Consider the following 15,326-nt stretch of genomic DNA (forward strand, 5'->3'; position numbering starts at 1 on the left):
AGAGTCAAAAGATTAAATGTTAAAATTTCATCCATATTGACCATTTTGGGAACGTTCGACAGGTGCCGAGTCACCGTTTTTCATCAGAAAATTGATTTTTTGGACTGTACCAAAAATGTCAATTGGATCGTCCCTTATGTTGAATAACCACTTTTTAAACCCTCACAGTGACCAAAATTGCCATTTTTACAGAGTTTTGCTTACTCAAAAGCTTCAATTTTGACAAATTTTAGGCACAGAAATGACTTTAAACACACTTATTTTAGTTGAAAAAGTCTCAATTCACATCCAACGGTTATTTAGAGTCAAAAGATTAAATGTTAAAATTTCATCCATGTTGACCATTTTGGGAACGTTCGACAGGTGCCGAGTCATCGTTTTTTATCAGAAAATTGATTTTTTGGACTGCACCAAAAATGATTCAAAATGTCAATTGGATCGTCCCTTATGTTGAATAACCACTTTTTAAACCCTCACAGTGACCAAAATTGCCATTTTTACAGAGTTTTGCTTACTCAAAAGCTTCAATTTATTCTAATTTCAGGCACAGAAATGACTTTAAACACACTTATTTTAGTTGAAAAAGTCATAATTCACATCCAACAGTCAAAAGATTAAATGTTCAAATTTCATCCATATTGACCATTTTGGGAACGTTAGACAGGTCCGGAGTCATCGTTTTTCATCAGTAAATTGATTTTTTTGGACTGTACCAAAAATGATTCTAAATGTCAATTGGATCGTGCCTCATGTTTACTAACCACTTTTTAAACCCTCACAGTGACCAAAATTGCCATTTTTACAGAGTTTTGCTTACTCAAAAGCTTCAATTTTGACAAATTTTAGGCACAGAAATGACTTTAAACACACTTATTTTAGTTGAAAAAGTCTCAATTCACATCCAACGGTTATTTAGAGTCAAAAGATTAAATGTTAAAATTTCATCCATATTGACCATTTTGGAAACGTTCGACAGGTGCCGAGTCATCGTTTTTCATCAGAAAATTGATTTTTTGGACTGCACCAAAAATGATTCAAAATGTCAATTGGATCGTCCCTTATGTTGAATAACCACTTTTTAAACCCTCACAGTGACCAAAATTGCCATTTTTACAGAGTTTTGCTTACTCAAAAGCTTCAATTTATTCTAATTTCAGGCACAGAAATGACTTTAAACACACTTATTTTAGTTGAAAAAGTCATAATTCACATCCAACAGTCATATAGAGTCAAAAGATTAAATGTTAAAATTTCATCCATATTGACCATTTTGGGAACGTTCGACAGGTCCGAAGTCATAGTTTTTCATCAGAAAATTGATTTTTGGGACTGTACCAAAAAAGATTCAAAATGTCAATTGGATCATGCCTCATGTTGAATAACCACTTTTTAAACCCTCACAGTGCCCAAAATTGCCATTTTTACAGAGTTTTGCTTACTCAAAAGCTTCAATTTTGTCCAATTTCAGGCACAGAAATGACTTTAAACACACTTATTTTAGTTGAAAAAGTCATAATTCACACCCAACAGTCATTTAGAGTCAAAAGATTAAATGTTAAAAATTTTATCCATATTGAACATTTTGGAAACGTTCAACAGCTCCGGAGTCATCGTTTTTCATCAGAAAATTGATATTTTGGACTGTACCAAAAATGATTCAAAATGTCAATTGGATCGTGCCTCATGTTGAATAACCACTTTTTAAACCCTCACAGGGACCAAAATTGCCTTTTTTACAGAGTTTTGCTTACTCAAAAGCTTCAATTTTGACCAATTTCAGGCACAGAAATGACTTTAAACACACTTATTTTAGTTGAAAAAGTCATAATTCACATCCAACAGTCATATGGCTGAGATACCCGCCACCCCCTCTCAACACAATCCCCAAGGATGGGAAACCGGAAACAGTTCTGAAGTCTTTGGAAGACGGGAGGGAGTAACCCCCCCCCGGCCGTATTTATTAAAATATGAAACAAAATTAAAACATCAAATAAACAGTTTCATATTATGTACAATTTCATTACCACATTGCGATGTTTGGCTAACCTTAACAGATTCTCTAATACAAAGGTTCTCCTAGCCGAACTAACATCCTGCAAAACATTTACTTGAAATTTTGAAATTGTACATCCTAACGTTTAAGGGCCAACGGCAAGGTCGTAACCGGTGTCAAGATCCCTAACCCAGAAATATCGCCCTCACTTGTGAGGGGCGGCCCAGAGGCGTACCTCAAGTGCAATTACCAATTTCCCTTGACTTGACGGGGGCCCCAATAAAACTCGACGCCACTTAGAGGTCGTACGAGGACTCGTGTGAGGTATCTAGAAGGTAGCGTAGACCCCCCCCCAAACCCCACACAACTTACCATATCTGCCGTCGCAGACGTCCTGGCCCCGGGAAATTCCCCAGGAGGGGGCTGTAACCCCTCCTACCCAGGAAGGGGCCTTGACCGCCTTTCCTCTTCTTTCGGCGACCCATCCTTAGAAGGGACCGCCTCCCCGTTGAGGGGCCAATGGCCACCTCCCCCGAGCGCTCCCATCCGTGCTGGGTGACGCCCACTCATAGGGATCTTCCAATTAGTGCTCACCGATCATGACCTTACCGCCCGACCAAAATAAATACGACAATGCTAACTAAATGACTAAACTAAAAATACAGAAGCAACTATACTTTTATTAAAAGCATGCTTACCAATGAACACTAAAGCAGAATTTCTTTATTTGCAAAACGTAACACAAATCGACATTCTTTATTACATACTCAAAATCATCACGATAATACCACAACCTGTAAACGAAAATCAGAGTTATCCATCAACTTTATTCAAAACCACTTGCTGTCATCAGGGGCTGGTGGGTGGGTCAAAATTGGCTCTTCGTTCCGTCTCGAGCTCACGTGCAGCGAGGAGGTGCAGCTTCAGAGCACAGGAACAAGAGGATGCCTTCGGATCTTGCTTCTCCTTTTATCCGTCTTCAGGGCGGGCGTAAACCCGCCCCTGCCTTCCCCTAGGGCGTGGCCAGCCGCGTCAGTGTCTAGGCCAACCCACTCTAGGGCGGGAAAAGGCGCGCCCCGGCTACGCCGCTTCGGGCATACCAGCCGAGACTCGCCTCCCGCCCAAGATGGCTTCCCGGGGGGATCGTGGTACTCTGCCATACGTTCGGGGGGACCGAGTGGTCGCCCCTTTCCATATGGCTGAGATACCCGCCACCCCCTCTCAACACAATCCCCAAGGATGGGAAACCGGAAACAGTTCTGAAGTCTTTGGAAGACGGGAGGGAGTAACCCCCCCGGCCGTATTTATTAAAATATGAAACAAAATTAAAACATTAAATAAACAGTTTCATATTATGTACAATTTCATTACCACATTGCGATGTTTGGCTAACCTTAACAGATTCTCTAATACAAAGGTTCTCCTAGCCGAACTAACATCCTGCAAAACATTTACTTGAAATTTTGAAATTGTACATCCTAACGTTTAAGGGCCAACGGCAAGGTCGTAACCGGTGTCAAGATCCCTAACCCAGAAATATCGCCCTCACTTGTGAGGGGCGGCCCAGAGGCGTACCTCAAGTGCAATTACCAATTTCCCTTGACTTGACGGGGGCCCCAATAAAACTCGACGCCACTTAGAGGTCGTACGAGGACTCGTGTGAGGTATCTAGAAGGTAGCGTAGACCCCCCCCCAAACCCCACACAACTTACCATATCTGCCGTCGCAGACGTCCTGGCCCCGGGAAATTCCCCAGGAGGGGGCTGTAACCCCTCCTACCCAGGAAGGGGCCTTGACCGCCTTTCCTCTTCTTTCGGCGACCCATCCTTAGAAGGGACCGCCTCCCCGTTGAGGGGCCAATGGCCACCTCCCCCGAGCGCTCCCATCCGTGCTGGGTGACGCCCACTCATAGGGATCTTCCAATTAGTGCTCACCGATCATGACCTTACCGCCACAGGCCGGATAGTTGACCGGCTATCCGGACCCCCCACAACACTCCTACCTAAAGGTCATGGTGTAACGTTTTTAGCCATGCTAAGAAGTCTCCTATGAGTAACTCATTCCCCACCCGAGACAAATGCACTCCATCCCCCAAATACATACTGTCATCATTAATACACCCATGTGAAATAGCATGCAGTGTCTTGGAACGGAACAACCTACTCACTTTGTTATTAAGCTTCCTAACAGAATGATTTAAAGCAGGAACCGAAATAGCCCCCCGCCACACTTTTCGTGGGATCATATGGGACCACGCAATTGTGCACCCTGGAACTCTCCTCGCTAACCAACTTACAGTGGAAAGCATCGCCTCAAGAAGAAGTCGTCTACCAGTGGTGACCAAATCATTACCCCCAAGATGTACTATCACTACAGACGGCGGTGACCTCGTCCGCCCTAGCAAACCCTCAAAAAATGATTGAAACTGGTCAATACAGAGACCGCCTCTTCCGTAGAAGGACACACTGTACCCGTATTCCCCAGCTACGTGACTCATATCACCTGCCTTGAATACGTCTGCGGCACGTCTCACGTATGAGTGGCCCACAACCCACACCTCCTTTTTCACAGCCGGTGATGTCTGACCGCTGGCCCGGTGTAGGGTCGACTGCAAAGTCCGCCCCGCCTCGTAGGCTTGCGCAACTGAAAACCAAACAAAAACAAGAAGCGTGAGTACATTGCTACAGCTTCACAACATGTGCAACCGCACATACCTTTTATAACAATTGGAGGACCAACGCCCCACCCGTTTAACTTGTTCAACATCCAGACCCCTGGCTGTAGCTTCTGTAGCAGCCCCTATCCGAAAGGAATGGGTCCCAAACTCGCCCGGGTTCAAGCCCGCAGCGGCAATCGACATCGCAAGCACCCGCTGAAACTGAAACTTTGTCAGTGGGGTGGCGTCAGCGTGTCTCAACAAGGTCCCCCCCCATGATGCCACCCTTCGTGCTAAATAATCTTCTAGACACCTTACCGGGCACATGGAGGACCCGGGAATCCTGCGTATGATTACGCAGTCACCCATCCCACTTTGATCGGTCTTGGACCTGACAAATGAGACCGTCATCGTCTCCCCTCTGATCTGGACGTGCTCCTGGCACAATCCTCCTGTCACATCCTGCTTGTTCCTCGCCACTAATTCGCTTACCCGCATAGCCCCATGGAATGCCAGCGTAAAAGCGGCTCGGAATAACACTGTCTCAAACTGAGATGAACACGTAGCAGGGAGTCTGGATAATAACTGGGCCAGCCTATCCAAGCCTATCGGGCGCCTCTCATCTACTCTGCGACCCTCAAGGCGTTGCCACCCCCGTAGCGCTTTCTGTACAACGAAAGACGCTGTCGGGTCATGGATCCCGTGAGCCCTAGCAACAAAGGAAATGGCAGCCCGATGCCTCTGAGCCGTGGCCACCGATTTCCCGACCCGATGTAAGGACATCAGAAAATCCACCACCCACTCTTCCTGGCCCCAAAGCTCCTCCCTATCAGTCCCCAAAAAGGCCAAATAGGACCGGAACGCCCCTTCATATGCCTTCCTCGTCCTGGGTGCTAAACTCTCTCCCACGAGGTTACGAAGTTCGGGGCACCGAGAGACCAGAGAGCTTCGGGAAAGGGTGCCGGCTCCGGGTCCGCTGTGGGAAGGAAACCCCAGAAAGCCTGCATACGAAAACGAGACAGTGCATCAGCCGCCTGGTTCATTACCCCTGGGACATGTCTTGCTCTGAATAGCACATTCAATTGCATACAAAGTAAAACAATTTCTTTGAGCAGTCTCAAAATCCATTTGCATCGTGCTGCCTGACTATTGATACACTCGACCACGGTCATATTGTCAGACCAAAATACCACAGAGTGATCTTTGAACCCTTCGGGCCAAGTTCTCAGGGCCACTAAAATGGGGAAAAGTTCCAGGAAAGCAATGTTACTTGTCAGTCCACTGTCATGCCACCATGTCGGCCACTTTTGTGCAGACCATCTTGTGCCGAATATGGCACCGAAACCTATGCTCCCTGCCGAATCTGTCCACAGCCCCAGCTCCTCAGAGGACACGGCTGGTTTGTTCCAGACGACTCGACCATTGAAATCCGCCAGAAATGCCAACCAAATGCGCATGTCCTGGCGGACCTCTGCCGAGAGCCTTGTGCGATGATGGCACTCCTTCAGGCCGACCATGGCTTGAGCGATCGAACGGGAAAAGGGGCGGGCCATTGGTATAACCCTCAGGGCAAAATTCAACTGGCCAACTAACTGCTGTAATTGATGCAGCTTAACCTTAGGTCCCCTTATACACATCTGCAGGGATGTCCTGAACTTTGACACTTTGTCAGCTGGTAAACGAAAACAACCTTCTGCGGAGTCTAACTCGATCCCCAGAAACTCGAGGCAAGTGGAAGGCCCCACAGTCTTACCTGGTGCCAATGGCACGCCAAACTGATTCATCAAGACACAAAACTGTGCCAAAGCCTGCCCACATTCCGGGTCCCCGGCTGCCCCCAGGAACAAAAAATCATCAAGGTAATGCATCACATTTTGGAAACCCGTCTTCCTTGTGAAGACCCATTGTAGAAAACTACTGAATTTTTCGAAATAGGCACAAGATATGGAGCACCCCATCGGCATACACCTATCCATGTAATAATGACCCTGAAACATGAAACCTAAGAGACGCTGATCGTCTGGATGTACCGGGAGCAACCGGAACGCTGACTCGATATCAGATTTTGCCATCAGCGCCCCGGGCCCCAGGCGATTCAAAATGGCTACGGCCTCATCGAAGGATGCGTACCGCACCGAACACACTTCCGGGTCTATCGCTTCGTTTACGGAAAGACCACGTGGGGCTGATAAATTATGTATCAGCCGAAACTCACCCGGGTCCTTCTTTGGGACCACACCTAAAGGGGAACAAACAAAATTAGGAACCGGTGGTACACTAAACGGACCGGCGACTCGACCTCGAGTAACCTCCTTCCTGATCTTATCCTGTACCACAGTCGTATGCTGAAAGACCGATAGCTGATTTTTACATTTCGTTGCACCTTGAAAGTCCCCCACTGGGATGCGGAAACCATAAGAAAACCCGTTCCGCAACACCCCAGCAGAAGTACGATCGGGGTATTCACTGAGCCAAGGAATCATTGCCAAGGTATCAATCGGGGTAGGTAAAGGCGCCCCTCGGACTATGTTAGACCTGTTTGGCGCCTCCTCTACCCCCGTTATCACCCGTTTTGGCTCTGCACGTGGACTCAGGATGGGATGATTGCCCACACCCACTACATTCGTGTCTAAATTTGCACGATCCCTGGGGCCTAGTACATTTACCCCTGTTGAAGTTCCAACAAACCCCCCTTTTTCCTGTGTTACCGGCAGGCTTCGAGTAATTGTCTGTACCCGCACCTGACCGAAAGGGCGTCCCCGCATACTGGCGGGAAGATTCGCCAACAATACTCCCCACTAATGGCAATTTTAACATACCAGTCTCCTTCATTTTGGACCATGACACAGAATCATAACAATCCCATGTTAAGTTTTTATCATGTTCTTTAGCTTTTCTAAACAGGTTATCATAGCAGAACCAATGATTACCCTCGTGTGATACCGAGTACCCCATGATTCGTGACTGATAAATCGGCAATTCGGGTAACAGATCGGGCCTTCGCTCCCCCAAGATCGATGTAAAAATCCCCCACGCTTGGCCCCAATTGCCAATGTTTTCATTTACCTTAAAGGCGGCCATTTTTGCGCGCCAAACACTCGGATGCATGAGCTCCTTCTGGCCCTTGACATGCTCCATCTCATAGTGATCAGTAAGCAACGAGAATATGTTTACGTACTCCCCTGCCCATATCTTTTCCTTAATAGCCAAAGGAACATGCTGACCCAATTTTTCCCTACGAGAGGGTGCCGACTCATCCCTCGCAATCGGCAATGGCCGCTTACCTGCACCGGACGTTGTCTCTGCTACTGAACCCGTCCCCTGTGGCTTCTCTACTGCTGCAGCCGGCGTGGACACCTTCGCTGCTTCCCGTGACTCACGCAGTTGCTTCATTAGCTCCTGCGCGTCGACAGCCGTGGCGCCCTCGCTACCTTTTCCCAACCACGCTGCCAATTGTGCTGCCAGCTCGGGCGGCATATCTTCCTCGGACACGGGGGTGACCACAACGGGAATCGGATTCCCTTCCTTCGGCACGGGAGTTGGTGCCTCGAGCGGGGCACTGGGACCCGGGATGTCCTCTCCCGCTGCTCCCCTCCTGGGCCTCTTGTTTTTCCCTCCCGGGGCTGCTCCCGCCAAAGGACGTTTCGGTCCCCCTTCCTCGTTCTTATCCATTCGCCTCTTTAGTTCGGTCATCTCCTTCATGAGAACGCGCAGCATCTGTTCAGTAGTCATGCGCTTTCCAGCCTTCTTCGGCATTCTCCAACAGAGTATCTGCAAAACAAACAAGAACGATTACAACGCTCAAAATTGGCTCTTCGTTCCGTCTCGAGCTCACGTGCAGCGAGGAGGTGCAGCTTCAGAGCACAGGAACAAGAGGATGCCTTCGGATCTTGCTTCTCCTTTTATCCGTCTTCAGGGCGGGCGTAAACCCGCCCCTGCCTGCCCCTAGGGCGTGGCCAGCCGCGTCAGTGTCTAGGCCAACCCACTCTAGGGCGGGAAAAGGCGCGCCCCGGCTACGCCGCTTCGGGCATACCAGCCGAGACTCGCCTCCCGCCCAAGATGGCTTCCCGGGGGGATCGTGGTACTCTGCCATACGTTCGGGGGGACCGAGTGGTCGCCCCTTTCCAAAAGATTAAATGTTCAAATTTCATCCATATTGACCATTTTGGGAACGTTAGACAGGTCCGGAGTCATCGTTTTTCATCAGTAAATTGATTTTTTGGACTGTACCAAAAATGATTCAAAATGTCAATTGGATCGTGCCTCATGTTTAATAACCACTTTTTAAACCCTCACAGTGACCAAAATTGCCATTTTTACAGAGTTTTGCTTACTCAAAAGCTTCAATTTTGACAAATTTTAGGCACAGAAATGACTTTAAACACACTCCTTGCTTTTAGGAAGGCATTTAAAACTCTTCTTTTTTCCCAGGCCTACTGTAAAAAATAATTGTATTTCTTTTATGCACTGTTATGTTTGATTCTCTCACCAGCGCCAAGAAGCCCCAGGGCGTATGCGCGCTTAACAAATAATAAATAACATAACATAACATAACTTATTATAGTTGAAAAAGTCTCAATTCACATCCAACAGTTATTTAGAGTCAAAAGATTAAATGTTAAAATTTCATCCATATTGACCATTTTGGAACGTTCAACAGGTCCGGAGTCATCGTTTTTTATCAGAAAATTGATTTTTTGGACTGTACCAAAAATGATTCAAAATGTCAATTGGATCAAGCCTCATGTTGAATAACCAGTTTTTATACCCTCACAGTGACCAAAATTGCCATTTTTACAGAGTTTTGCTTACTCAAAAGCTTCAATTGTGACCAATTTCAGGCGCAGAAATAACTTTAAACTCACTTATTTTAGTTGAAAAAGTCATAATTCACATCCAACAGTCATATAGAGTCAAAAGATTAAATGTTAAAATTTCATCCATATTGACCATTTTGGGAACGTTTGACATGTCCGGAGTCATCGTTTTTCATCGGAAAGTTGATTTTTTGGACTGTACCAAAAATTATTCAAAGTGTCAATTGGATCATGCCTCATGTTGAATAACCACGTTTTAAACCCTCATAGTGACCTAAATTGCCAGTTTTACAGTTTTGCTTACTCAAAAGCTTCAATTTTGACCGATTTAAGACACAGAAATAACTTTAAACACACTTATTTCAGTTGAAAAAGTCATAATTCATATCCAACAGTCATATAGAGTCAAAAGATTAAATGTTAAAATTTCATCCATATTGACCATTTTGGGAACGTTTTTCATCAGAAAATTGATTTTTTGGACTGTACCAAAAATGATTCAAAATGTCAATTGGATCATGCCTCATGTTGAATAACCACTTTTTAACCCACATAGTGACCTAAATTGCCATTTTTACAGTTCTGATTACTCAAAAGCTTCAATTTTGACCAATTTCAGACACAGAAATGACTTTAAACAAACTTATTGTAGTTGAAAAAGTCATAATTCACATCCAACAGTCAAAAGATTAAATGTTCAAATTTCATCCATATTGACCATATTGGGAACGTTAGACAGGTCCGGAGTCATCGTTTTTCATCAGAAAATTGATTTTTTAGACTGTACCAAAAATGATTCAAAATGTCAATTGGATCGTGCCTCATGTTGAATAACCACTTTTTAAACCCTCACAGTGACCAAAATTGCCATTTTTACAGAGTTTTGCTTACTCAAAAGCTTCAAATTTGACCAATTTCAGGCACAGAAATAACTTTAAACTCTCTTATTTTAGTTGAAAAAGTCATAATTAACATCCAACAGCCATATAGAGTCAAAAGATTAAATGTTAAAATTTCATCCATATTGACCATTTTGGGAACGTTCGACAGGTCCGAAGTCCTCGTTTTGTATCAGAAAATTGATTTTTTGGACTGTACCACAAATGATTCAAAATGTCAATTGGATCGTGCCTCATGTGGAATAACCACTTTTTAAACCCTCACAGTGACCAAAATTGCCATTTTTACAGAGTTTTGCTTACTCAAAAGCTTAAATTTTGTCCAAATTCAGGAACAGAAATTACTTTAAACACACTTATTTTAGTTGAAAAAGTCTCAATTCACATCCAAAAGTTATTTAGAGTCAAAAGATTAAATGTTAAAATTTCATCCATATTGACCATTTTGGGAACGTTCGACAGGTGCCGAGTCACCGTTTTTCATCAGAAAATTGATTTTTTGGACTGTACGAAAAATGTCAATTGGATCGTCCCTTATGTTGAATAACCACTTTTTAAACCCTCACAGTGACCAAAATTGCCATTTTTACAGAGTTTTGCTTACTCAAAAGCTTCAATTGTGACCAATTTCAGGCACAGAAATAACTTTAAACTCTCTTATTTTAGTTGAAAAAGTCATAATTCACATCCAACAGCCATATAGAGTCAAAAGATTAAATGTTAAAATTTCATCCATATTGACCATTTTGGGAACGTTCGACAGGTCCGAAGTCCTCGTTTTGTATCAGAAAATTGATTTTTTGGACTGTACCACAAATGATTCAAAATGTCAATTGGATCGTGCCTCATGTGGAATAACCACTTTTTAAACCCTCACAGTGACCAAAATTGCCATTTTTACAGAGTTTTGCTTACTCAAAAGCTTCAATTTTGTCCAAATTCAGGAACAGAAATGACTTTAAACACACTTATTTTAGTTGAAAAAGTCTCAATTCACATCCAAAAGTTATTTAGAGTCAAAAGATTAAATGTTAAAATTTCATCCATATTGACCATTTTGGGAACGTTCGACAGGTGCCGAGTCACCGTTTTTCATCAGAAAATTGTTTTTTGGACTGTACCAAAAATGATTCAAAATGTCAATTGGATCGTCCCTTATGTTGAATAACCACTTTTTAAACCCTCACAGTGACCGAAATTGCCATTTTTACAGAGTTTTGCTTACTCAAAAGCTTCAATTTATTCTAATTTCAGGCACAGAAATAACTTTAAACACACTTATTTTAGTTGAAAAAGTCATAATTCACATCCAACAGTCATATAGAGTCAAAAGATTAAATGTTAAAATTTCATCCATATTGACCATTTTGGGAACGTTCGACAGGTCGGAAGTCATAGTTTTTCATCAGAAAATTGATTTTTGGGACTGTACCAAAAATTATTCAAAATGTCAATTGGATCATGCCTCATGTTGAATAACCACTTTTTAAACCCTCACAGTGACCAAAATTGCCATTTTTACAGAGTTTTGCTTACTCAAAAGCTTCAATTTTGTCCAAATTCAGGCACAGAAATGACTTTAAACACACTTATTTTAGTTGAAAAAGTCTCAATTCACATCCAAAAGTTATTTAGAGTCAAAAGATTAAATGTTAAAATTTCATCCATATTGACCATTTTGGGAACGTTCGACAGGTGCCGAGTCATCGTTTTTCATCAGAAAATTGTTTTTTGGACTGTAGCAAAAATGATTCAAAATGTCAATTGGATCGTCCCTTATGTTGAATAACCACTTTTTAAACCCTCACAGTGACCGAAATTGCCATTTTTACAGAGTTTTGCTTACTCAAAAGCTTCAATTTATTCTAATTTCAGGCACAGAAATAACTTTAAACACACTTATTTTAGTTGAAAAAGTCATAATTCACATCCAACAGTCATATAGAGTCAAAAGATTAAATGTTAAAATTTCATCCATATTGACCATTTTGGGAACGTTCGACAGGTCGGAAGTCATAGTTTTTCATCAGAAAATTAATTTTTGGGACTGTACCAAAAATGATTCAAAATGTCAATTGGATCATGCCTCATGTTGAATAACCACTTTTTAAACCCTCACAGTGACCAAAATTGCCATTTTTACAGAGTTTTGCTTACTCAAAAGCTTCAATTTTGTCCAATTTCAGGCACAGAAATGACTTTAAACACACTTATTTTAGTTGAAAAAGTCATAATTCACACCCAACAGTCATTTAGAGTCAAAAGATTAAATGTTAAAAATTTCATCCATATTGAACATTTTGGGAACGTTCAACAGCTCCGGAGTCATCGTTTTTCATCAGAAAATTGAGTTTTTTTGACTGTACCAAAAATGATTCAAAATGTCAATTGGATCGTGCCTCATGTTGAATAACCACTTTTTAAACCCTCACAGTGACCAAAATTGCCATTTTTACAGAGTTTTGCTTACTCAAAAGCTTCAATTTTGTCCAATTTCAGGCACAGAATTGACTTTAAACACACTTATTTTAGTTGAAAAAGTAATAATTCACATCCAACAGTTATTTAGAGTCACAAGATTAAATGTTAACATTTCATCCATATTGACCATTTTGGGAACGTTCGACCGGTCCGGAATCATCGTTTTTCATCAGAAACTTGATTTTTTGGACTGTACCAAAAATGATTCAAAATGTCAATTGGATCATGCCTCGTTTTGAATAACCACTTTTTAAACTTTCACAGTGACCAAAATTGCCATTTTTACAGTTTTGCTTACTCAAAAGCTTCAATTTTGACCAACGTAGGCAACAGAAATTACTTTAGACACACTTATTTTAGTTGAAAAACTCATAATTCACATCCAACAGTCATTTAGAGTCAAAAGATTAAATGTTAAAATTTATCCATATTGATCATTTTGGGAAAGTTCGACAGGTCCGAAGTCCTCGTTTTGAATCAGAAAATTGATTTTTTGGACTGTACCAAAAATGATTCAAAATGTCAATTGGATCTTGCCTCATGTTGAATAACCACTTTTTAAACCCTCACAGTGACCAAAATTGCCATTTTTACAGAGTTTTGCTTACTCAAAAGCTTCAATTTTGACCAATTTTAGGCACAGAAATGACTTTAAACACACTTATTTTAGTTGAAAAAGTCTCAATTCACATCCAAAAGTTATTTAGAGTCAAAAGATTAAATGTTAAAATTTCATCCATATTGACCATTTTGGGAACGTTCGACAGGTGCCGAGTCATCGTTTTTCATCAGAAAATTGATTTTTTGGACTGTACCAAAAATGATTCAAAATGTCAATTGGATCGTCCCTTATGTTGAATAACCACTTTTTAAACCCTCACAGTGACCAAAATTGCCATTTTTACAGAGTTTTGCTTACTCAAAAGCTTCCATTTATTCTAATTTCAGGCACAGAAATAACTTTAAACACACTTATTTTAGTTGAAAAAGTCATAATTCACATCCAACAGTCATATAGAGTCAAAAGATTAAATGTTAAAATTTCATCCATATTGACCATTTTGGGAACGTTCAACAGCTCCGGAGTCATCGTTTTTCATCAGAAAATTGATTTTTTGGACTGTACCAAAAATGATTCAAAATGTCAATTGGATCGTGCCTCATGTTGAATAACCACTTTTTAAACCCTCACAGTGACCAAAATTGCCTTTTTTACAGAGTTTTGCTTACTCAAAAGCTTCAATTTTGACCAATTTCAGGCACAGAAATGACTTTAAACACACTTATTTTAGTTGAAAAAGTCATAATTCACATCCAACAGTCAAAAGATTAAATGTTCAAATTTCATCCATATTGACCATTTTGGGAACGTTAGACAGGTCCGGAGTCATAGTTTTTCATCAGTAAATTGATTTTTTTGGACTGTACCAAAAATGATTCTAAATGTCAATTGGATCGTGCCTCATGTTTAATAACCACTTTTTAAACCCTCCCAGTGACCAAAATTGCCATTTTTACAGAGTTTTGCTTACTCAAAAGCTTCAATTTGGACAAATTTTAGGCACAGAAATGACTTTAAACACACTTATTTTAGTTGAAAAAGTCTCAATTCACATCCAACAGTTATTTAGAGTCAAAAGATTAAATGTTAAAATTTCATCCATATTGACCATTTTGGGAACGTTCGACGGGTGCCGAGTCATCGTTTTTCATCAGAAAATTGATTTTTTTGGACTGTACCAAAAATGATTCAAAATGTCAATTGGATCATGCCTCATGTTGAATAACCACTTTTTAACCCTCATAGTGACCTAAATCGCCATTTTTATAGTTTTGCGCTATTCAAAAGCTTCAATATTGACCAATTTCGGGGACACAGAAATGACTTTAAGCACACTTATTTTAGATGAAAAAGTCATAATTCACATCCAACAGTCATTTAGAGACAAAAGATTAAATGTAAAAATGTCATCCATATTGACCATTTTGGGAACGTTCGACAGGTCCGGAATCATAGTTTTTCATCAGAAAATTGATTTTTTGGACTGTACAAAAAATGATTCAAAATGTCAATTGGATCGTGCCTCATGTTGAATAACCACTTTTTAAACCCTCAAAGTGGCTTAAATTGCCATTTTTACAGTTTTGATTACTCAAAAGCTTCAATTTTGACCGATTTCAGACACAGAAATGACTTTAAACACACTTATTTTAGTTGAAAAAGTCATAAATCACACCCAACAGTCATTTAGAGTCAAAAGATTAAATGTTAAAAATGTCATCCATATTGACCATTTTGGGAACGTTCAACAGCTCCGGAGTCATCGTTTTTCATCAGAAAATTGATTTTTTGGACTGTACCAAAAATGATTCAAAATGTCAATTGGATCGTGCCTCATGTTGAATAACCACTTTTTAAACCCTCACAGTGACCAAAATTGCCATTTTTACAGAGTTTTGCTTACTCAAAAGCTTCAATT

This window comes from Lissotriton vulgaris, chromosome 5 (assembly GCF_964263255.1).
Source record: "Lissotriton vulgaris chromosome 5, aLisVul1.2, whole genome shotgun sequence".
NCBI classification, from domain to species: domain Eukaryota; kingdom Metazoa; phylum Chordata; class Amphibia; order Caudata; family Salamandridae; genus Lissotriton; species Lissotriton vulgaris.